The sequence below is a fragment of the Adiantum capillus-veneris genome, chromosome 6 (assembly GCF_014529385.1).
Source record: "Adiantum capillus-veneris isolate H3 chromosome 6, ASM1452938v2, whole genome shotgun sequence".
NCBI classification, from domain to species: domain Eukaryota; kingdom Viridiplantae; phylum Streptophyta; class Polypodiopsida; order Polypodiales; family Pteridaceae; genus Adiantum; species Adiantum capillus-veneris.
Window position 1 is genome coordinate 48169363 of NC_140936.1, and position 24437 is coordinate 48193799.

A 24437-nucleotide genomic window follows, 5' to 3' on the forward strand; every position below is an offset into this window, starting at 1 on the left:
TTGTCACCTTTTTGCATCATTCGCACACCTGGCACTCAGCTTTTTTCCAATAATGCATCTCGCCACCACGTGAAGTGGCCCCAAAAAGTGGTCCTAATGATGACCTTTCTGCATAACTCTCACCAGAAAACACCCACGTTGTGTCGGTCCTCATTCGCGTGCAAATATTGACCTCGTTCGCCCTCCTGACGCCACTAGATGCCATCTGACACACCTGCTGACCTCACGTCGTCGGCCCGCGGATAGCTTCCTCGAGAAGTTTTCCGCGCTACCAACTTCACTTTATTGTAGAAAAAACACACTCGTACTGATAATAGTGAAAATCGTTGCACTATGTGCATGCTGTCCTACCTGTACACATGTGGGCCCCACATAACCACCTGGCTAAGGAAAATGGGCAATCCTTTATTTGATGCACCATGCATGTATATGTACATATGCACAATCCCTTGCTCCAAAAAACTCCTGACATAATTTGCCCACCCCCTAGCCTGCTAGAGCATTCATGCTCAGCAGCAGCAACACTAGTAGATGCTCATTCCACCTGGATCCCACACAAAACCACTTGGCATTCCCTGCATCAAACACTTAATCAAGGTTCCACTTGGTTCCCAAGGAAAACTTCTAGAGGTTCCATATATCAACTTTGCATCAAGAATACCATCAATTACTTTGGTATAGACCGACATGTGTAAATAAATCTCCTTCTCCATAGCTGAGAGGTCTCCACTGATCATTTGTGTCATCAATTCCTGCTTCTTTGACAACTCAACCTTGGTTTGCATCAGCCCTTCAATCACTTCATAAGGCCCTTCACTTTCATACTCATTCGAAAATGCAACTAAACCATGCTCCTGGATTTCTTTGTCCATAAAAAGAAATGAAACATCAGCATCCTCATCACTGCTGGTAGTACTATCATTGTCCTCATCAGTCACTGTGGAATAGTCTTCATCACTAGACTCATCCTCATCTTCATAAAGCTCCTCTAATCGTTTCCTTGTGTCCATATTATAAAGCTTCTTGGTACCCGTCTTTCCATAGAGGCTAATCGTACCATGTCGCCAATCTTGAACAGCTCCCACTGCACGTAACCATGGTCTGCCCAGTATAATAGGATATGCTCCCAACCCTGCTGGCATCACATGAAAATCAACCACTGCCTTTGCATCATATGCCTCCACTTCTAAGCTCTTTACAACACCCAAGCATTTTACTTTTTGATGGTTTGCCAATCTGATCCGAAAACCTGACACCCCAGCCACTGTGAGACCCATCTTCTCAACCCATGAGTGTGTTATGACGCATATTTGGGCTCCGCCATCCACATAACCTTGTCCCAAATTTTTTCTTTTATGCCACACATCTACTATTGGACAAATGTCTGGTAGCTCGTCCATTGCCAACACCTTCACTGAACCTCTCTCTGGCTCTTTCTCTATTGGGTTAACCATCCTCTTCCACTGTCGCTTTAGTTTAGGAACCATTTCTATGAGCTGCCCAAAAGTAACATCTGCCTTCCTGCTCGTCAGATCCTCCTTCAAGTCATAGCTTAATTGCCCATCCCCTAGTGGAAAATCTGAAACATGAAACTTTCGACGAGCTCTCCTTTTCCTCTTGGCCTTGACATCCTCGCCTTCATGGCTCTTTCCTTTCTTCTTACTAGGACCTGGGGCACTTCTCCCTTCCTTTTCCTCTGTGGTCCTCTTCCCAATAGGCATCACTAATGTATCCTCTAGCTTTGATGCCTTCTCCAAGGTGACTACACTTAGCACTTTTGTCTTCCCTTTTTCCTCCTGGGTCAGTCCACTGGTTCCTTCGTCTCCCTTAATTTCGATGCCATAATCATTTGACCTAGTTAGCACTTGTCTTGGCAATGGATACACGTCTCCCCCCATCCTTGGTGGCTTATCACATTGCGGGCTGATGTGACCCAACTCTCCACAATTATAACATGTGGGCGTCTGCCTCCAAAACCTACTATTACTTTGTCCAGCACCATTCCTAGGTCTTTCTTCACGTCCTGGCTGATTTGCAAACCGCCCTCGACCTCGATTATTTCCCACTTGACCTAGCATGTTTAGGCTGAGATTCTTCATCAGATCAACCACTTGCCTCATGTCTTGCCTTAGGCCATCATCTTGCACTGCTGTAGTGACCACTGCTGGCATAACCTGAGTAGTAACAGGAACCACTGGTTCATGATGAACCCCTGACATGCGCCCTTGTAAAGACTCTATAGGCTGAAATTCAGACCTCATTGGCAAAGACTCCACCCCTAACTGGCTCATTTTCCTCAGCTTCCACTCTTTGTTCCTTGCTACCTCTAGTGCATCTTCATATGTCCTAGGCTTCTTTAGCTCCACTCTCCAACGTATATTCTCCCAAAGACCAGCCAAGAACCTGTCCTTCTTCATCATGTCAGGCGGGGGTACCTGTGGTGCTAAAGCCTTGCACATTCGCTCCCATGCCAATGAAAACTTTCGTATGTACACATCTACTGGCTCACCTTCCTTTTGCACCAAAGCGTGTACTTCTTGCCACACTTTGTCAGGATCTTCTATCTTCACAAACTCCACTTCCAATCCATGCCTTAGATTATCCCAACTCAATCTTATAGGTGGATCAGCCATACGCAACTCCTCTTCAAATGCTTTGGACCAAGCTCGTGCATCACTCTTCAAACAAATTTGGAGAAGGCGTAACATTTGCGTAGGGTCATGAATCTGGTTGCTAATGCAGGCAACCTCCATCTTTTCCAGAAAGTCCTCCACATCTTCATCACTTCTTCCATGAAACTCCGGATAAGAGAAAGCCATGGCTAGAGAACCCCTTCAAACACACGTGCAAGAACCCAAAACTTTTCACTACCCAATCCCCAGAAACTTCAATGGAGCTCAGCTTTAGATGAGAACAAACACATGCACATCAAATGAGTTTTCATAGTTGATCATCGGAATGACAACAGGCAAAGGACATTCCAGGATCTCTCTCAATCTTCTTGGCCCAAACATAAAGACTATGCGCTGCTGGAAAAAGATCTTCCTGGACACATGAACATTAATCTGAATTCTTTGCGTTAAATGAAAAGGAGTGAACTGAGGGCCATTTTGATCATCCATTAAAGCCAACCATGAAGCTCCCAAGAAGGCACACCTGACTCAACCTCTGATTTTGCCAAAATTTCAGCAGCATAACAGCATAAATGGCTCAAAATACCAAAAAACCAGCCATCATAACTTGGGAAAATTTCGACAGAGTTTCCCCAGAAGTAGAGCAGTAGGAACCCAAAATATAGACTGTCTATGTATGCATAAACTGTCAACAATAGACCCCGAGCATCAAGTAGGACTCACTAGTACATAGCCTATGGCGAGGTCACGAAAAGGGTGCTCCAGCTACCTGTATCACCGAAAGGATCTCCACATTTGAGAATCCCCCAGCTCAATAAAAACCTCACGCTATCGACCCTCACACGAAAGCTAATGCAAATCGCGTATAGTCAAGTCTCAGAAATGACTATCTTCCAGACCAAGTCTCAGAAATGGCTGGGACTGCCAAATAAAACCATATATGGCTCCACAAAGGCGTACAATGGCAGTTTCCACAAGTAACGTACAATCCAACAGACAATGCGCTCAAATAGGCGCCAAGTGATGCATTCCCACAACAACTGCAAGTGACATCACTGCTAGTATATCACAGTACTCCAGCTACCTGTACCTGTGTGAATCACCTGTACTTGTACCTGTACCTGTACCTGTACCTATAACCGTAACCTGTAACCTGTAACCTGTAACCCCGAATCTCGAAGCTTGAAGCTCGAAGCAGAAGGTACTCGAAGAAGATCCTCCGTGGGGGCGCCAAAAGAATGTGGGCGGGATGAAAACACACACAGCGCCTCTATAACGACCCGACACACACTCTTGGGAAGATACACACACACACTATGGGGCACCACTCGGCTTAGACAACACACCTGGCCGAGACAGGGAACACACCTCTGGAGTGAGAGGAGAGAGACTATCCACCACACAGACACACACACACACACACACACACCCAAAAAACTCAGCTCAAAAGAGGAGAATTTCTGATGTTTAGATACAATTGAGCTTGGGCCAACACCAATGGGGCAAATAGCTCACACACTATGGGTAAAAGATACCAGATACAATCACAAACTAGAGCAGAAACTTCGCTCATAGGAGAAACTTACACAGAAAAACAGCAGGAAAAGAGTGAGGAATTTGGCAAAATGGACAGCGCCATCGCGTCCGGAACGGCCCAAAACCCCAGTCTACAATGTCAAAGTGCTCAAATCCGACCTCGGATGAGCAGTTTACGGCCAAAACAGGCTCCAAAATGAGCAAAAACACACCTGCGGCTGTTCCTCCTCTCTTCTCCACGTTTTTCCTGGTCTTCTCTCTATTTTTTCAGTTCCCACACTTAGCTTTTTTACTTGGGCACACTTGGCCTTTTAGATGACCTCAAACGGACCCCGAACAGGCCAAAAACTGATCTCGCAGTGCATAGTTGTCACCTTTTTGCATCATTCACACACCTGGCACTCAGCTTTTTTCCAATAATGCATCTCGCCACCACGTGAAGTGGCCCCAAAAAGTGGTCCTAATGATGAACTTTCTGCATAACTCTCACCAGAAAACACCCACGTTGTGTCGGTCCTCATCCGCGTGCAAATATTGACCTCGTTCGCCCTCCTGACGCCACTAGATGCCATCTGACACACCTGCTGACCTCACGTCGTCGGCCCGCGGATAGCTTCCTCGAGAAGTTTTCCGCGCTACCAACTTCACTTTATTGTAGAAAAAACACACTCGTACTGATAATAGTGAAAATCGTTGCACTATGTGCATGCTGTCCTACCTGTACACATGTGGGCCCCACATAACCACCTGGCTAAGGAAAATGGGCAATCCTTTATTTGATGCACCATGCATGTATATGTACATATGCACAATCCCTTGCTCCAAAAAACTCCTGACACCGCTAATAGATGGCTTATGTAAAGTTGCCTAGGTTTGGCGCTCCAAATTGGATTAGTGTAGCATTTTCCATTTTAATCTTCTTACGGCTAGCTGCTTAGGGTTCTATGGATTCTGGTTTGGCCGCTAATGATGGCGCACCGTGTTCTGATGGTTAGGGCACACTATGTAAAGCCACTAAGGTAAATCACTCTAAAACATATTAGGGTATCGTTAGGCCATTTAGTTTGCTTAGGGATAGCTGCTTAGGGTTATTGGGTTTAGATTAGCGACTTTTGTTTTGGCCGCTAATACATTACCATATTGGAGCGTTAGTGTAGGCTATGTAAATCCGCTTAGGTTTGGTAACTTTTGATTTGGTCGCTCCAAATCCAATTAGTGTACGCTTGACCATTTTAGTCTTCTAATAGGGTTACAGGGTTACGGTTTAGATGCTGGTAGATGGTTTTGTTTGGATGTTTCATTGATAAGTGTTTAGATTAACATAAAAGTACATAAGTTCTATCTGTCCGAACACAACGTCCATCTATAACCTAAACATGAGTTAACTTAACATATAGCCTAACCTAACTTTTTATGTACAACCTATAACCTAACCCAACCTAACCTATAACCTAACTTGTTTCCTAAACCTGACCTATAATCTAGCTTACATATCCTATAACCTATAACCTAACTTATAACTTAATTTAAACTAACTTATAAGCTAACCTAACATAATTAACGTCCTATAAGCTAACCTAACCTAACATAACGTAACTTATAACTTAACATATAACCTATATATACCCTAACGTAACATATAACCTAAACTCAACCTAACCGAAATTGAGAACCTAAATCTCATCAATTGCATAATTTCAAAAACAACATAATTCAAAATGAAATTTCTTCAAAACAATTTTTTTCATAATTTAAAACAGAATTTCACAACACAAACCATAATTTCTTTTAAAGCATTGAAAGTTTAAAGCATGAAATTTTCTTCTGTCAATATACAAATTAATTTAAATAAATTTAATATGCATTAAAATTTCAAGCACTCACATGCGGCCTATTTGAGTAAGAAAAGGTGTTGTAAAAGTCTTCGAACCTGAAAAAACACACACACACACACTCCATGTTAAACCCTAAACCTACAAGTAAACTTGAAAACAATCTCACCTTAATGCTATGGAGTAGTCCACGAGCAATATTAGCACCTCTGATAACTTGTTTCACACCAGATATCAAAGAATTAAGAAGGAATAGAGCAAGAGAAAAGGCACAAGAAGAAGAGAAATGCACAGGGAAAGCCCGCGGTTTGTTTTTTGCAAGATCCGACGGTACAGGTATTGGTAGAGGCATCGGAAAAATCATTCGTACAGGCGTCGAGAAGTGCATCGAAACTGGCGTTGAAAAATACATCAAAACACGCATCGGAAATTTAAAATTGAATTTTTAAAAAAACTTCATCTCCCTCTATACTTACCTACACATATACCAATGCCCGCCATTGAGGCTTGTAATTCGGCACCGGAATGTAAGTGACCTCTTGCAGTGGAAGTTCTAGAGGTTGCTCTACACTCTCCCCAACTAACCTCACCATTAGTGTGCCAAGAAGACCATGTAGTAGCATAAGCACTATCTCAATCTCAAATTCTCTCACCACAGATAATAGGTGGCAAGAGCAAAGGATAAGCAAAGGTTCTTGGGTTCTTATGCAGTTAAGAAGGTGAAAAAGCTCGAAGACAACAAATATGTTTTTTTTTGCGTGGAAATAAAGAGTTATGGATTTCAAAGTCGAGCTTGCTAGGAAGACTGTGAAAGAGGTCTTGACCATGTTTTCACTCACTCTAATGTGATTGCTAATGACAGCGATGTCTCCATGGTGCATAATCCATGGTGCAATTGTAAGTTAATTATTTAGCACTCCTCCATAAATGTTATCTTACATTTCAAATGTGAATCTATTTTTTTCTTCTCTTATTACAGATATTTAATTCGGTTATACAAATGTTTATATTTAGTTCTATTATTTTACATTCACAGATGTTTATCCTTCCTCATACGAGGAATGGGAGCCACTAGAGTGCATTATAGGCCTCATTTCTATGACCCATGCTCATATTGGGGTCTTGCAGTATGCAAACAGAACTAGCAAAAGCCTTGCAGACAAGGTTATTACCATTTCTACCAACTCAATGAAAGAAATTAGAGAGGAGTGTTGGTGAAGGTTTCACTACCAACCAACTGGAACTCCGTGGATTGGCTCATTACTAACACAACAATGAGTGAGGCATTGAGGAGAAGGATCTATAGGGATGTTTAGAGGTCTCTCCAAAACTTTGTACCCACTAGATTGGTGAAACTTGAAAATTTATGTCATGTTGGTCTCTTTGTTGAGTTTATTTCATACCTGCAATGTATGTTGCTAAAACTATGTTGCTCTGCAAACCATTTGATTCCCTCTTGTGTGATAAGATTCTTGATCGAGGGTGGTATGTGAAAGAAATAGATGGCATATGTCGCAAGATTGGTCTTGACACTTTCATTGTCAAGTCTATGCTTGCGACATAGACACTAATAATCTCCTTTTGGTACAAGCATTCTCACCTTGTTGAAGGTTGATATGTGCCTATGGATCAAGGGCAGCAAGTTTGGCAAACAACGCTGTCATAGACGTGGAAGTGGTGGACAAAGACCTAAATCTTATGACAGCAATTACAATAAGGTAGCAATGCAATATTTTGCAACTTCGTCATGACATAGTGGAGGAGACTGCTGACATTGACTCCGTAAACTTTTATTTCTTGCTAGGTGGACAAAGAGCAATGCAACGAAGGGAGAATAATTTTTTGTGTGGAGATCTTTTGGCCGTATTCAAATTGTGCCCATGTAATCTAGCTTGAATGGCTTCAACAAAATGTAACTTTTTTACTAGATTAATCCTAATATCAAGTGTTTGCTCACAGCTCTCTCTCTCTCTCAAAACAGGTACAATGAATCATTATGAAGTGTATTTCCAAGTACAAATTGTGGGTTGTGCAAGCAACTTAAATACAGTTGCAGCAAATATGGGAGCCTGTTATTAATTGTATATTAAGATCTCTCTCTCTCTCTCTCTCTCTCTCTCTCTCTCTCTCTCTCTCTCTCTAAGTATTCAAAACACATAGATAGGTAGAAAGTATCCATTACTAAGCACATTTGTAAGTAAAAATTCCGACGTGCTCAATGGGCTTAAGTACAATCCTTGCAGGTATGGGACCAAAATGTCCTCTAGGTAAAAATGGTTAAGATGCCCTTCAAATGAAGGTGGGGAAATAGTAGTGCTGAGTGGATTAAGTAAACCCTTATGTGGTGTGTCATCAATCAACAAAGTATTGAGAGAATTATAAGGAACATTGATCTGTTCAAAGGTCTTGTAGAAAAGTTGTACGTCCAATTTGATTGGGTGGAAATGTCCCGCAATGGTAATACAATTTCTTTGACTATACACAAAATAAAAATCCGATCTCTGAATTTTAACAAAATTGCAAACTATGGTAACAAGGGAATTCAAGTTTTGGGGCTACACTAAAGACCAGATAGCAACCCTCAACCGTGGAATTAAAAAATTAAAAAATTCCTTTGTGCCTGGTTGAATTACTACTGTGAGATTTCCCAAGGCAAAACTACGTAAATCGGAGATCTCTCTCGGTTCACTATACGGCTCTCATAGCAGCAACAATCCATTGAGATCCAAAAAAAATAGTCTCTGCAATCATTGTGTGCATACATATAAGTAGTTAGAAACAAAAAAGAGTATATTATTTAAGTACAATCGATATTACCGGAACAACCTTGCTTCAACCATATCTACTTGAAGTAAGAGTCCATACTGGTCATGTGTAATGTTGACATTCTATTGTTGAGTGTTGATGTTCCCTTCTGTATTGCCAAAGGTATTCACCTCTTGTGGTTTTGCAGTACACAACTCTTGCGTTTCCATGGCCGAATGGTTAACTTGTTCTGTTTTTTGTTACTGGCTTTCATTTGCAACGTTGGCCTCCTCCTCTACATAGCCTAGACACTTTGTATCTTCTCTCGGCTCTCAAGAGCTCTTCACATCAGCAATTACTAGAGCTTGGACTCCCTCATATTGTTCATGTGCCTCATCTTGTGCCACAATAATAGGCACTCCCTTATCCTCCTCTACTTGGTCTAGACCCTCTGTTGCATTCCTCGGCTCTAAAGAGCATTTTACATCAACATTTTCAAGAGTTTGATCTACGTCACTTTAATCAACTCCAACTTCCGTTTTAGCCGCTCCAATTGCAAAGCAAACCGGTGTGTGTTACTCTAATATTGGGTTAGTTTTAGGGATCAAGTTTCCAGTGGTGGAAACTAGCATGGCTTCCTCATCACCGTTCATTGTTAAAGTTATTATATGGTCGCTCATAAAAATGTCTTGTGCATCTCAAACTCTAGGAGCTGAAATAGATAGTAGATGTTGAATAATTGATGGGCGATATATTTGTAAATATTCCAAGGTATAATTTTCCATAGCATTCTGTAAAATTAGGTTAACTTGTGGTCAATACTTCAATTAATAAAAGCACCAAGTTGGTCCAAACCATAGCACGGAAATACATTAGACATAAATGGATTCAAAGCAAAAAACCTTTGTAGTATGTACTCTGCATGGAGAAGACATCTCCAACCACAAGAATTTAGATGTGTTTGATTAAGCACTTTGACAACTTTAAAGGTTTCCTTGTAGAGTTCTTGATTTCCACAAAGTCTTCCATAGACTTGAAGTAATCTTTTATAAATCTATGAATAGTGAAAGTTATTTGTTATTAACAATATTGAGGGCATGATCCATAGTTCAAATAAACACTTAAGGCTATATCAACACTCACAGTCTTACCTCTAAATGTGTTCCTCGTATGGAGTTGATAGTCCATACCACTTGTTTGTCCAGTTCAATGCATACAAGGCTCCAATGATTATTTGATTTGTATGGAAACATCAAATTTGTGACCTGTAGCATTGGACAGTGGAAAAACCATCTCTCCAATGTGCCATGAGGTGTGTGTTTTTTCCGGAGTAGCATAGACAACTGTGGATTTAAAACATGTATTTCAGTATGGGCTTGTTGAGGGAGTTGGTTCTTTATTAAGCTACAATCAATAACAAGGATTTAATTAGTAACCAAATACAAAAGTAAAGGATCTTAAAGGTAGAGAAGGAAAATTACTTTAGGCATAAATAAACAATAGAGTCTATTATTTGTGCATTGGGATCTATCAAAATTCCAATATCAACAGAATCTAGAGATAATTGTCGAGTACCATCAGCAAGGGGAATGGTTTCTAAGAGACCTTCTTTCATGGAATGTAAAATATCATTGTTTCTTTCATTTAGGTCTGTGGTAACTAGCCCGTAATTTATCCTATATGCCTCTTCATCAGCAGCAACAGTCTCTATCTGCTTCCAGGTAATGTCTTTCTTCTTGCTCAGCTCTAGCTCTGGTGTTCACATCATGAGTAACCTCATGAATCTTAACACCATGCTCCCATCGTCCTGGTGGTATTAGCAATATATCCTTTATTTTAGGGTCAATGAACATATTAGGGATGAGGAGCTTATCGTATCTCCAACGTACTCTCTTGAGCGTCTCACTATCCTTGTCCATTATTGTGACCCGGTGAGCATGAGCAGCAACAATGGTGATATCATTAAAGTACTCTAGTAAAAAATATTTTGTTGCTTCTTGAAGACAGAGCAGTGCAATAACCTTCCATCTCATTCTACCAGCACATGCTTCCGCACAAATTTCCCTTACTACTCTTTGGAGAGGAAGTTTAGGGACACAAAGATTAATACATTTCTGACCTTTTCTGATCTCTCTGAATAAAACCATGTTTTTTTGAATATTCTTGATTGTTGGTCCCTTCAATATCTTCATTGGTTTACCTGGTTTTTCTTCTTACTAGCAGACCTTCCACATGCTTCCTTTGCAAGCGGTGGTCCTTTCCCTACCTTCTTTGTTGTTTTCTTTGTTCTTTCCATTCCACTGTAAGAGAAAAATGAAAGGGATCTCTCTCTCTCTCTCTCTCCCTCTCTCTCTCTCTCTCATCAACAAACACTCTGGGAAGTATCAAATACAAAGTAAATTACCAAAGAAAATCTTTTACAATATATCATTGTACAAGCTTTTGATATTGTGGATCATGGCGCACATCACGGCTTTTCGAAGGATTATTTTGACTATAGCATGCCGTGATCCACAAATAAATTCTATATTTCAAATGTCTTATCTCCTGCAGTTATTTCTTTGTGTCTATATGTCTATATTCCATACCATATCAATCTAAACTAGCTTAGCTTACATGATCATTATGTCTAAATTCTTGCAGAGTTTTACACAACAAGCTAGTCAGGTCATAATACCTCTCTTGGTGGATAAAAGGGGTTTGAAATGAGTAAACAAGGCAAATTCCTCTAAGTGCTGCATTTAATGGTTTGAAAATGCTTCAAGGAGTTCGTTTGACCTTAGTAGATCTTCACTCTGTGTCTTCCAAAATATCAGTTGTGGGCCATGGTTGCAGAGGTTGTCTCGGATGATTCAATTCTCTTTGGTTAGGTCTCTCTCTCTCTCTCTCTCTCTCTCTCTCTCTCTCTCTCTCTCTCTCTCTCTCTATTTCTCTCCATCTCTCTCTCTCTCTCATCATGAATCAAGTGTGCATTTGTTACCACCATAAATAGTATCCATATTTTTCAGTTGTAGAAACATCTTTATTGTGGTCATACAAGCCACTTATTGCATGTTTTTCTAACACATGTAGAGTATTTGTTCATCGTGCTTTGTGAGAATAACTCAAATGGTAATGTCTATATTGTATGAAAAGAAGAGGAAGAGAGAGAGAGAGAGAGAGAGAGTAACTTAGTAAAGGGGAGAGCTACTACCTCCACCCGTTCTTCCTAGACCAACCAGGAGAGAAAACAACAAACTTCTATGCAATCATTTGTTGAAGCAAATACAGACATTGGGAGAGAGAGAGAGAGAGAGAGAGAGAGAGAGAGAGAGAGAGAGAGAGAGAGAAAGAGAGAGAGGCTAGAGAGAGAGAGAGTGATAAAAAGGCCACTGCCTCCTTCAAGGTGCAGAAATCAGAAGCATAAAGACCAAGAGCAACATTCCTAGCCTTAAATCTCTATTCCAAGAGCAATGTCTAGTCTTGGGAAAGGTAAAGGAAATATCTTTACGCGTATTTGGTCAATAGTTTGGTTGTGTCCAGGAATTGTGCTACCAAATGTGAAAGGCAATTAAACATTGAGCCTAACAAAATTCATAGAAAGTGTTGAAAGTGGATCACGACGCGCCAGTAGTTTTGTGAATTTTTTTTAATGTACTCCACGCGCCGTGATCCACTTTTTGAAGTGTACAAGGTTTTTTTCCTAGGGTATAAATTTTTTTGATGTTCTGGTAGCTACTACTGTGTAAAAAGAAGGTATGGTATTATAAACATGTATATTGTTATTAATTATTGCTTGCTTTTGGTGGGTTCCTTCCATTGCCATTTCTAGATCAAGCATGAAAATTGCAAGAGGCCTTACCTTGCCCAAATGAGGGTAACTTTGGCTTTTGCTCTTCACAACTATAGAGCAATTTCACATTTGATCAATCATTATGCAGGGCAAAAGTTTAGTTACCCTTCACAAAAACCATCAAAAGATGCACATATGCTAATCATCTTGTGTTATTGTTTGCATGAATTATGAGATTTTTGTATTCTATCCCAAGATCAGTACACTCTCAAAGATCAAAAACTTGGAATACATAGCCTACAACAGGACCAACTAGAGGACCAACGAGTCTGATCACCTCAACACATCCCCTTGGTGACCTGAATTAGAAGCCATGTATATGGCTATGCAAGAATGCATTTTCAAATCTCGATGGATATAGAGGTGATGGACATTAAGATAATAATTGAAATTCTTTCCATTATCAAGACTAGTATTAGAAGAGTAATGTGGCCTTCATAAGCTCAAAAGTAGTGGAGCTAATGTATTACTCACACCCCCACGTATTTACAACCAATTTCATGTTATAGAGTTGCCATGCAAGCGGAGGGGTAAATCTAAAAGGAAGGACGGGAAGGGTGGCACCTTTCAGGATCTAGATAATTATATTTCTTAGAGTTTAGAGGATATAAATCACAGCGCACATGGAGTTCTCATAAGATATGTGTAGGTTATTCGCGCGCCGTTGTATACAGTTTGTGATACATTATAGGGCTAATTGCATAATCTTTAAATTGGATTGAAACTAAGGTAGGATCTAGTTGTAAGATATCCAATTACTGTCTTGCATACACAAAATGAGGAATTTTTTTATCTTAGAGTTCATTAAATGATCTATTATGTCTATATGATCAATAGGAACTAATTGTGAGATACCTAGCTATTGTTTGTTGAAAACTTAGATGATCATGTGGTGCTCTGTTTTTTATTTATGTTTGAAGAAACTTATAATTCTTAGTATGATATAAGTGGTAGGATTAAGATCTGATAGGAGGAAGAGGCAAAAAATAGATCCCGAGCGCATCGTTGGCCAAGGAAACATTCCAAGAAGACTTCCGCAGCTGTTAAAAACTTCTATGAAGAGGAATATAGACTTCACAGAACCCATTGATATCTCTGGTGCAAAGCCTACCATGAGTTTGGAGGAGCCTGATACTAATCCATCTATTAAAATGGAGACCCCTTCTACTCCAAAATTTACTTTATTGAACTCACTTAAGAGAGAGGTGGATTTTTCAACACCTACTTTGCAAAGTGCCCAATGTGTTGTAACAATCCCAAAAAAAAAAGAGGTAGTTATTTATGAAAACCCTACAGTGATTGATGAAAGGGTTTTAGATTTTTCTGTTTCTTCTAGGCTCGTGATATGTTTGACTTGGTCTCCTGCATTTTTAATGCTCCATTTAATCTTGATGTGTTTATAGCTGAACAGAGTGAACACTTGAAGCTGGAACGAGAGAAGTGTGAGCTTCACACTCAAAAGGGCAGGGTTAATTCTGGTCAAATGGTGGTAGTCCATGTAAAAGACTGTGATCCTAAAAGAGAGTCTTACAAGAAGTGCAATTAGATGCCTCTTATGTAAAGACCCCATTCAATTTGGTGCAGCTTACATGAACGGGAGTGCAAGCTAGCTCAAGAAGCCTTTCGATTTCTAATAATTTTAAATAGATTATGTACAAGTCTTACAAAAGATCCTAAGGAGGTCATGGAGGAACACGATTTACGAGCAAATGAAAAAGAGGATGAGGATGAGGAATACATTGAAGTGGCGGAGATAGAGGAGTCCATTAATCTTGAAGAATAAGAAAAAGAGGTGGAACGAAGCAAACTTCTCTCATTGAAAACCTCCAAAATCAAGCTACCTCTAGATGTGTTAGGTTCCAATGAGCAGCAAGCCACCTTAATGCTACCAGGAATGCCAGAGTTTAAATTTGAAAATAGGTCATACATTTTCCTTCATGATATACAAAGTATTTTTTGTTTGCGGGAGGACTTTGCACTGGCCACTATCTCCAAGTATTAGGAGGAGAGGAATATATTTGTTTTAGATGAAAGTAGTGATGACAAGGCAAGGAAGATCTCTAGTAACCCACTGGACTGCCTTAAACTGTGCTTTGAAAAGGCAAAAAAGTATAAAGAAAGCCTTCCTCTGTTGAAGCCACATTTCAAACTATTCAAAATAATCTCAAGCCATCAACTAGTAATTAAGATATGGAGGATTGGTTTAAGCAACCAGTACAAGAGTCAACCTGATCACTCAACCTATGGAACAATGAGTTTTTTTTGCAAGATGAGAGTTTCATGGTATAACATCCTCCCCCCCCGATCTCTGTCTCTCTCTCTCTCTCACACACACACACACACACACACACTTTTTTTGTTTGTAGTCATGGATTGCTGAAAAGGACGACTTTCTTCGTTGTTGAAGAAGACAGGTTCGTGGCACAGATGCAGCTCTAGGACAATATCTTCCTAGTCTATGTGAGGAACCCATCCTAGTCTATGTGAGGAACCCATCCTAATCTTCCACAACGGAATGGCATAAGAGGGGAATACTTCAACCTATGCTTTCAGGACATTATCTTGGTTCTTAGGTGGTCCAATGATGCCACAAAATGCAGACAAAGTTATCCTCGTCCCCACAAGGTTTTAGGGAGAGAATGTTTTGGCTACTTGTTGCCAGGATATACTGGGGACCGTGCAACATATTACTACACATATACATCAATGGCATTATCTTTAGGGAAAGAAAACCCTACTAAACTCTTAGAGTATGGGAAACATTTAATGATCAGATACAAGGGTGAGGTTCCAAATGATATTTCCAAATCACCAAATGTTTGAATTAGTTGTGGTACATATTGAATTTAATTGTACACGCATTTGTGGTACCTCCGATCATCTAAACTCTAATTCTCTTGTTCCACCGATGATTGGGATATTTCATTGTCTCCTTCCATCTCATTTGACTTTCAAGAGCACTTGAATTGTTGAATGTGTCTGATCGTTTTCTTTTTTGCAGTTGCAAATGTCTGATTGCCTATACAGTTGCTGAAGAGGCCAATACTTACTTTTGTTGCATGCGATGAATGATTCTGCGATAAAACCACTAAAATAACTCCTACAGATTGTTTGCTTTATTTTGAGAGCCTCCATGCTGTGTGTGTCTAAAGTAGGCATTTCTAGCCATGTAATGAGACTTCTCCAAGCCCTGGGTGTTCCATATACCTGGATTCCCATACTTTTGGATGAAGCATATCGAGAAATTTAAACACAAACTTAGTACTTTGACTATCTGAGGTGCTTTAAATTTACCATGTAATGAGTGATTTGAGCTGAAGGTTCTATTTAAACTTGCTGAGATTATCTTGCGACTAATCATCATTCTCACACATTTGAAATAACGTGTCAATGGAACGCCACACATCACCCTTTGCATTGCGAGTTGTTGGCTCTTCGTTTTTCACTGCTAAATCCAGTGCATGTACTCAACTTTGCTAATGTAAGTAGAGTGATATACTCTCCCTCACTTTGTTAGCTTCACATCTTTCATACCTTGATGTTTAGATAGAAAACGGTGTGCGTTGACCCCACCTATGGATGGTTTGCATGGTACATCTTTCTCATTGGCTGACCTTTTCTTGTTACGCTAGATTTTCACATTGCCCCCATGTAGACCAATATCTGACAAATTAGTTCCAAAGCCTCTAGAGAGACCTATCGTTTAGCTGACTTCTTGATTTTCCAAGCAAACCCAATGTACAGATATACCAGCTTCTCTACAATTTGGCAAAGACCATGCATTGCACAAATATGGACATTAGCAAGTGGTATATCAAGAACTGGTTGGAAATTAGAGTCTTACTTGTGATGAGTAGGAGCCTTTCTCCACCACTTTGTGTCCATCACCTTTGCGGTCTCCATGCAATACAAGCATGGAGACTTTTCCATGGCACCCATTCCACAATTATACATACACTTCAGTGTTTTGAGGTCACCTACAAGATGCCATTGAACTTGAAAGTCTCCTCTCCCATCTACAGTCGGTACCCCTTCTTGATTCCTTTGCCTATCAATGATATCTGGAATAGGGATTTGATGGAACACCCAAAATAAAATTTCGTGGTCTTCTTTCTTTACCTGCAAGATTAATCCTTCTGAGATACAAAAAAAAAATTAAAAATCTAGGTACAATAGAAGACTTGCTAGAGCTGAAAATTGGAAATAACTGGATTACCTAAAATGCACCAAGCCTCCATATGTTTGTTTCTAATTGAACACTAATGTGTGAAGGATCATCAGTGGGACATTTGGAAAGAGCCCTATTCATTAATATGATTGTAACCCACTCTATCTTCTTCTCTTTAAGAATCTCACACTCATCTAGCTTCAAAACAAAATGTACCCAAGACCAATGCTTTCTCTATATTTGCAAATTCCACTAACTTATCGACCTTTGTAGGAAATGGAGAGTGAGCCTTTTGTCCAAATATCTAAGTGTTTTTCTCCCTCTACTCTAAGTCTCTCTGTCATGGTCGGTGTCACTTTGATGTAGTTTTGCCTCGCTTACACAGTGGCGTATATTGGGAATCTAGGTCAATGTGTAGATGATAGAGGGGTCGTTTTAGGAGGAAATTTGTAGAAACCATGTATGCAACAATGCAAGAAAGGGAGGATTTCTTTGAGCTCAGCGCACAAATAGTGAGAGATTAAGGAGAGAGAAGGTTTGGAAGGATATGTCTTTTTTCCTTTAGTCATACATTCCATGTATAGGAAAATCCCTCCAATTCTACGACGTTCATTAAAAGCAATTGAAACAATTTATTCTTCAATCATCACGGCTGTTATGACATTGTGGCAAGAATCTACTTGTAAGTACACTTTTTGAATGTTTATTTCAAGTTTACAATTTCTTTTACCACACCTATTTTCTACAGAGAGAAAGTCAAAATTCTATTTTTCTTAGAAGGCCCTCCAAATGACCTCCAAAGTTTCTTAATGCCATTTTTATGGCACAATGCTTTAATTATTAGAGTTGTAGAGAAAACCTTGTGTAGCTAAGAGCATCCTTACCAGTAGGCTACTCCCAATTGGGTGCCATCGAGCATGCGATGGTATTGAAAAGGTAGTGTTTGAAGTTGTTTTCATTGCAAAGCTTCTTGCATATGAGATGAATGTCATGGTGAACAATCTCTATCATTTTTTATGATTAAATTTCTCTTTTTTTTGCATGATTGTTGTTTGATGCCATAACTCACAAAGAGCAATTTAATAATACAATGATAATTAATATGCTATCCTTTGCACATTCCATAGAGCAGCTATGCATTTTCCACATGTTAGCTGTGATAAATACAATTTATCATTTCCATTACATACCTCTTCATCGGAAAGAAAATGTCCACAGTTGTGAAGATTAGAACCTACAACCTATACTGGTAAAAAAAAGTGATTAGTATTTTGTATTTAGAACATCTCATAATAAAAGAGAGAATTTATTAAACTTAGCAATGTTGTTTATTCCTATCGTCATCCATATACTACCTATTCTAGCTTTCCAACAATGAGAATAAGCAGTATATGTCCTACCCTGATGTATCAAGATATCATTGGTCACACTCATAATTCACCAAGTCAATTCTCATCAATGTCAATTTCAATTCCATAAATACCGTTGTGACAAGAAATGAATTCCAAATCCAAAATATAAATTAAAATCCAAATATCTGCCAACATATACTCTATAACAAAATCATACGAGGGACAGTGGTGGCCAGCCACACTGCAACATGATTTTGTGATCAGTGTTGCCTACATCGACGAGTCTACACCAATAAGAGGTGCTACCTAAATTGAAGAATCTACACTAATGCTGCCTAAACCGGCATATCTGCATTTGGTATCATTTAAAATTTTGAATATGTAATTGTTGATGTGATGCCTAAATCGGCAAATCTGCATTTGTGTAGCGCAAATTGGCGAATGTACACTAGGTGAGCATTTACACACTGCCTAAGTCAATGATTCTATGTGCATGTGACCAATGGACTTGGCAAGGCATAGAAACAAGACATTTAACATTTGCGCAAGAGCAATTTCAGGCATGTTTGAGTAGGATTATACTTAAAAATTGTTGTTCACTATACCAGATCACCTTAATTCATACAAGTAGCTACATAGCTGAAGGAAAAATCATCTCAATGAAAATTGAATTCAATACTATTATGAGCCATGATGTTAGAAGTATTTCAGTAGTCAGCTTAGAAGAAAATGTCGATAAATGAAATATGAAAAGAGGAGGGACGTATTTGATGTACATACCTGAAAACATTTTGCATTTGAAAATGTACATACGAGCATGTGAAAATATATATACCAATGAGGAAGAAAGCTACAAGTAGGAGAAAGCTATAACTATAAAACTTGCACCAATGTATCGTTAACAAATCCAAAATGTGTCAATTTTGTGCTAATAAATGGTTATGAAACAAAACAAGAGAGCAACATGTTTAAGATAATTCAATTTATGTTAAAAGAATATCAGTGCCACTTGGTCTCTATACTGACCATTATATAAAAGACTACATACTTTGTTTGATTGCACGTGGAGGACTGTTATGATTGTGTATCCAAAATTAGAAAATCAAAAGTTACAAACACTGGCAAATATAGCCTTTGAAGGTAGAAATGACTAGTAAAATCTCTAGAATGAAAAAATAGGAATGTTGATGTATGAATCTTGTTAAGACAAAGTGCTGATGACAATGAGATTCATCACATAAATTAGTCATCCCATTATTACTACAACAACTTGGAACTCAACTACTCAGTAAAAAGAATGAATCTCAAGATGGCCATGCAATCTCGATAACTAGAAAAAATAATAAGAAAAAGAAAATTATGTCTAAGCACAAAAATAAAATATTCCTTTCTTACAAAAACTTTAATTTTTCCAAGCCGACCAGGAAGGAAATTCTTAGAAATGTAATTTTGCATTGCCTGAAGTAATGGGGAACCTTTATGCGGCAGCTTGTAGCCAGGGGTACCTGGCGGCGTGCGAACAGAAGGGGAGCAGCCAAGGGAGGAAAGAGAGAGAGAAAAAAAATGAAATTTTACATGAAATGTCTTCAAAATCCCAAACTTACATATGAGAAAGGTGGAAAATGCATAGCTCCTCTATGGAATGTGAAAAGGATAACAGTTTCATTATCATCATATTACTAAAGAGCTCTTTGTGAGCTATAGTCACGTTATGTCCGGACGGCCAAAGTGTATTCATTTTTTAGCATTCAAAAATCTATAAGTAAATACGTGCAAGAGGAAAATGCTCACTCTTGCATGGGGAGATTGCACCCAGTGTCTGCATTATTCTTCTCTCTTCTCTCTTGCCGTGCTAGCGTAGCACTCTGTTCAAGAAGGTGTGTCTGCATGTGCTCTCCGGTTTTATCTCTATCCTTGTCTCTCTATGTTTGCATACAGGTTGGATTGTGTGCAAGGATGGTGGCTAGGTATGCAGATTTGTGTGTTTCATGTATTGTAGTATATAATTTTGGTATTTTGTACGGCTCTTCGCGTCTTTTATGTTGGGGAAAAAAACGAGTAATGTATGTATGTGTATATATAAATATATATATTTTTATTTTAAGTTAGAGTTATGCTCAATCTTCCTTTTCATATCGTTGATTCATCCTATGATGCCAAAACGTTGTATTCTTCTTCTATTTCATGGCTATATGCATATTAAAAATCTATCACCTACCATGTCATGATCATCTCAAGATCTCCTACACTCATCTTCTCTTCACATGCCTAAAAATTCATCTCGATTACTATAAACTAAAATACTTTCTCTCGGCAATTTGAAAAAGATTTACCTTTAATGTAGTCAAAAATTGCAAAGATTTGCAAGAAATTTGTAGATAAAGGAGGAACAAAACAATAAAATGAAATAAATTAATTGGAGCTGTATAATTTACTTATCTTTGGTACTTGATTGCAAAGATCCACATTTTCAAAAACCAATCATGCACCTGACTGGGATATCGAGTTTAGAATTTCTATGATTTCCTGCTACCAAGAGCGTAGCCAAGGCTCTGATACATTTGCTATGTAACTTTTAATGGCCTAAAAACTCGTGTGTAGCGGAAATTAGCATGAACATAGTGGGCATTTCATTAGAATAGATTCCTAATTATAACTACAAGAGTGCTTGGGTGGAGAGAGCAACAAAAAGCATAACACCTAGTTAGATAGCATGAACAATACTTTCAAAAGAGAGAGAAATTAATCTATTGACAACAGTTGAGGACCGGATTTTCATGGAGCCGGTCCCCCCTCCAAAAGGGTTTGTATTATGGTTTCTCCCATCAAGAGAGACGTTGTACAATACAATTGTTTGTGTTCCTTCAAGAATAGCTAGTGCAAGGAAGATGAAAGCTTCATGCACTAAGCAAAACACTTATCAAACACAACATCAATTCTCCCCGGTCTCAGACCCAAGACCTCACACACCTTCGAAGATGGTGAGAGCTAGCAGGGTATGAGAGTAGATTGAGAGGAAGTAGGAGTATTCTTACGAGAAAGATGTACATCTCCTCACATAATCACTGATATTATCATAGCCTAGCTTAGTAATTAGCATGGTAGAGGAGATGAGAATGCATTGAATCTTGGCTCTTGATTGGATTTGCATCACAAATCCAAGAGTTGTTGGTGTAGGCCTCCCTTCTCACAAGCTTGAAGTAGGTGATGAGCTTTCCATTAAAGCTTGAGAAGGAGAGAGAGTCTTCTTTACTTCACACATGAGATTGTGTGAGTGTGTGTGTGTGATAATTCCTTGAAAAAATAAGCCCCCTCTCTCTCTTGGTCGACCCCTCTTGCTATTTGCTCATGCTACTCTCTCATTGGACCTCCCTAGGGCTAGCCAATGACAATTAAGCAGCATAAGTGATAGATTTCTAACATGTGTCCCCCTTTCCCCTTTTGTGAGAGCTTTAGGTAATTTAATAATTCAACTAAACTCTCATTTATCCCCTTTGCCTCCTGGCCAATAGGAATCAGGCAAGCCATTGGGCTATTGAATGCTCATTGGACCCCTTGGAAGACTGTCCAATAGTCTTCTAGAGGAATTAATTCTCATTGGTTCTTTTATTAAGTGTTTTTAAATTAATTAAACTAGATTTACTCTAGCCTAATTCTCATTGGTCCACCTCCAAGGCCATCCAATAGGAATTGGGTACACCTTGTGGGCATCTGGGCTAGGGAGCTGACATGTGTCCCTCATTCCCTTTGTGTAAAGGAGTCTTTGTGTGTGTGTGTGTGTGTGTGTGTGTGTGACTTTCTCTCTCATCCCCTACAAGCAAGGATCACCCCCTCCTATGTAGGGATTTGCAAAGACTTTTGGGACACACACAAAGCATCCAATTCCCCCCATGGTTGACCTTTGGACACAACCTTTGAATTTTGGAACCTTAGCATTTTGGAAGTCTTAATGGGCTAAACCTTAGGGTCTTTTTAGCCCATTGTTGCACATGGCTCTTTTGCAGATGCCCCCCCCTTTGGATCCTTATTTTCCCTCCGTTGGATCCCTACTGTGGCCGGTTTGCTAGCTTAACCAATATTATAGATTCTTCTCCCCTGGCACTTCCCTATATTAAATGATTAGTTTAACATGAGAAAATCATTTAGGAGAGTTAGATATTGATTATTATGACATGCTACAACAAACAGAGATGCGGAGAGCCCTGCAAAATACCCAAACTATATATTACAATCCATGAAACACACAAATCTTCATACATGGCCACCATCCTTGCACACACTCCAAGTTGCACGCAAACATAGAGAGACAAAGAGAGAGATAGAACAAGAGAGCATGTGCACATGCACCTCCTAGAGGAGAGTGCTATGCCGGCACATCAAGAGAGAAGAGAGGAGAGGGGAGAAGAATAACACAGACACAGGGTGCAATCCCCCCCCATGCAAGAGTGAGCATTTTCCTCTTGCATGTATGTACTTATAGATTTTTGAATGCTCAAAAATGAACACACATTGTCCGTCTGGACATAAAGTGACTATATCACACAAAGATCTCTTTAATAATACAATGATAAGAATCTTCTATCCTTCACACATTCCATAGAGAACCTATGTATTTTCCACCTGTCAGCTGCAATAAATATGATTTATCATTTCCATTACACTACATGTGCCTTGAGGGGGCTAGGGTTCCAACAAAGGTACACAAACAAAGAGGATACCTAACCAGAGGTGTTAGACCTACCCTCTTGAGTGTTCTAAAAAACTCAATGCATGAATCCATTCTTCATCCTTGCCAGATGACCCTCTATTTTCTCATACAACATGGATGAGCTTAAGGCTCAAACGTACAATACCATCAAAATGAGCTAGGTCATCTTGGTCTCAAATACCCAAAGGTTCCTAGACTTCCAGATCTAGTTCAAGTAGCATAATCTAGTGACCAGGTGCATACCAAAATAGAGTGGATCTTGAATCCATGCTCTCCCAAGATTAGGTCAATAGTAACAAAATAATATTTTAAGCCTTCTGTACCCATTTGCACACTTTAACGGAGAGTCCATGTGAATTAGGGCACTTGCAACATGACAAACAAAATCTAGACGGCCAAGTTATGGAAATTTCAAATCAATGACTATTATTAGCCGGGAGGGACCTGTCTGGTGCTCGTACGGAAGCACATAAGGTTATGAAGAGCTTCATATCCGGAATGTGGTCTCATGGAATGCAATGATTGCGGGATACACCCAACAGAGGCAAGGCGAGGAAGCTGGCTATTTTGAGCAGATGCAAAGAAGGGAAAACTCTCCAAATGCAATCACATATACTTGCATCTTGAAGGTTGTGGTGGAATTCAACACACAAGGTGGCGGCAGAATTCACTGTGATATTACTAGTCAGGGGATGTTGGAAAATGATGTCATGCAAGGCATTTTCTTTGCCGATATGTATGCCAAATGTCCTACCCTTACAAAGCTTAAGGAGTCTTCCGAATACAATTAATAAAAGGGCGCCCGCCCAATAAGGGGCCAAAGGGGTTTGTGTGGGAATAAAAATAAAAAGCAAGGGACGGTGTCAAGGAGCGCAATGACCAGAGTGGAGGCAAAGAAGAAGACACTCGTGTCGGGTGCCGTAAAGCTCAGATGGCGGTGGTGGTGAAGGGAAAGACGTCGAGCATGCAGAGGTGCTCTCGTTCGGAGCCACCTAGGATGGTTTTTGCGCAACCTCACCATGGACCTGCCACGTTGTCAGGCATTTTTTTGGATAATCATGAAGTCACTAAGTCATGCCAAAAAGCTTGCCCACTAGCCTCATATATATATGTGTACATAGCCCTGTACGTTTCACAAGTGGCCTTGTAAATATTCATGTACAAAGGTGTGATTTTTCCAAGATTAAATGCTGATGTTTTGGGTTGTTCGAGACCCCAAAATATGGTTTTTAATAATTTTTTTCAGTTGTTCTTGATAGCTTGTGAATCGGACTTGTACATCACAAGTTATGAGCATCCGAAGTGGGTCGTCTCAACTTAGAAGGTGATTGCGGGTGCTTGGGAGAAGGGCAATGGGAGCAGAGCAACTAGGCCATCATGGGGGTCTAAGATTATAAATGCTAAAGTTTCATATTTTTGGAGATAGCCGAGGTGATGGGCTTTGAGCCGTGTATTACGGTGCGTCATTCGGTGACCGGAGCAACAAGGTATGCCTCGAGGAAAATTGACTGAGAAGTCCTCTCATGCTTCGGAAGAAGCTGGGAATTTTTGGGAAAGTTGGGAAGCTTGCCTAGAGAGTTGCCAAGTGTCATGGAGTAATCCCACATGGGGGGGAGAAAGTGGAAATTGGA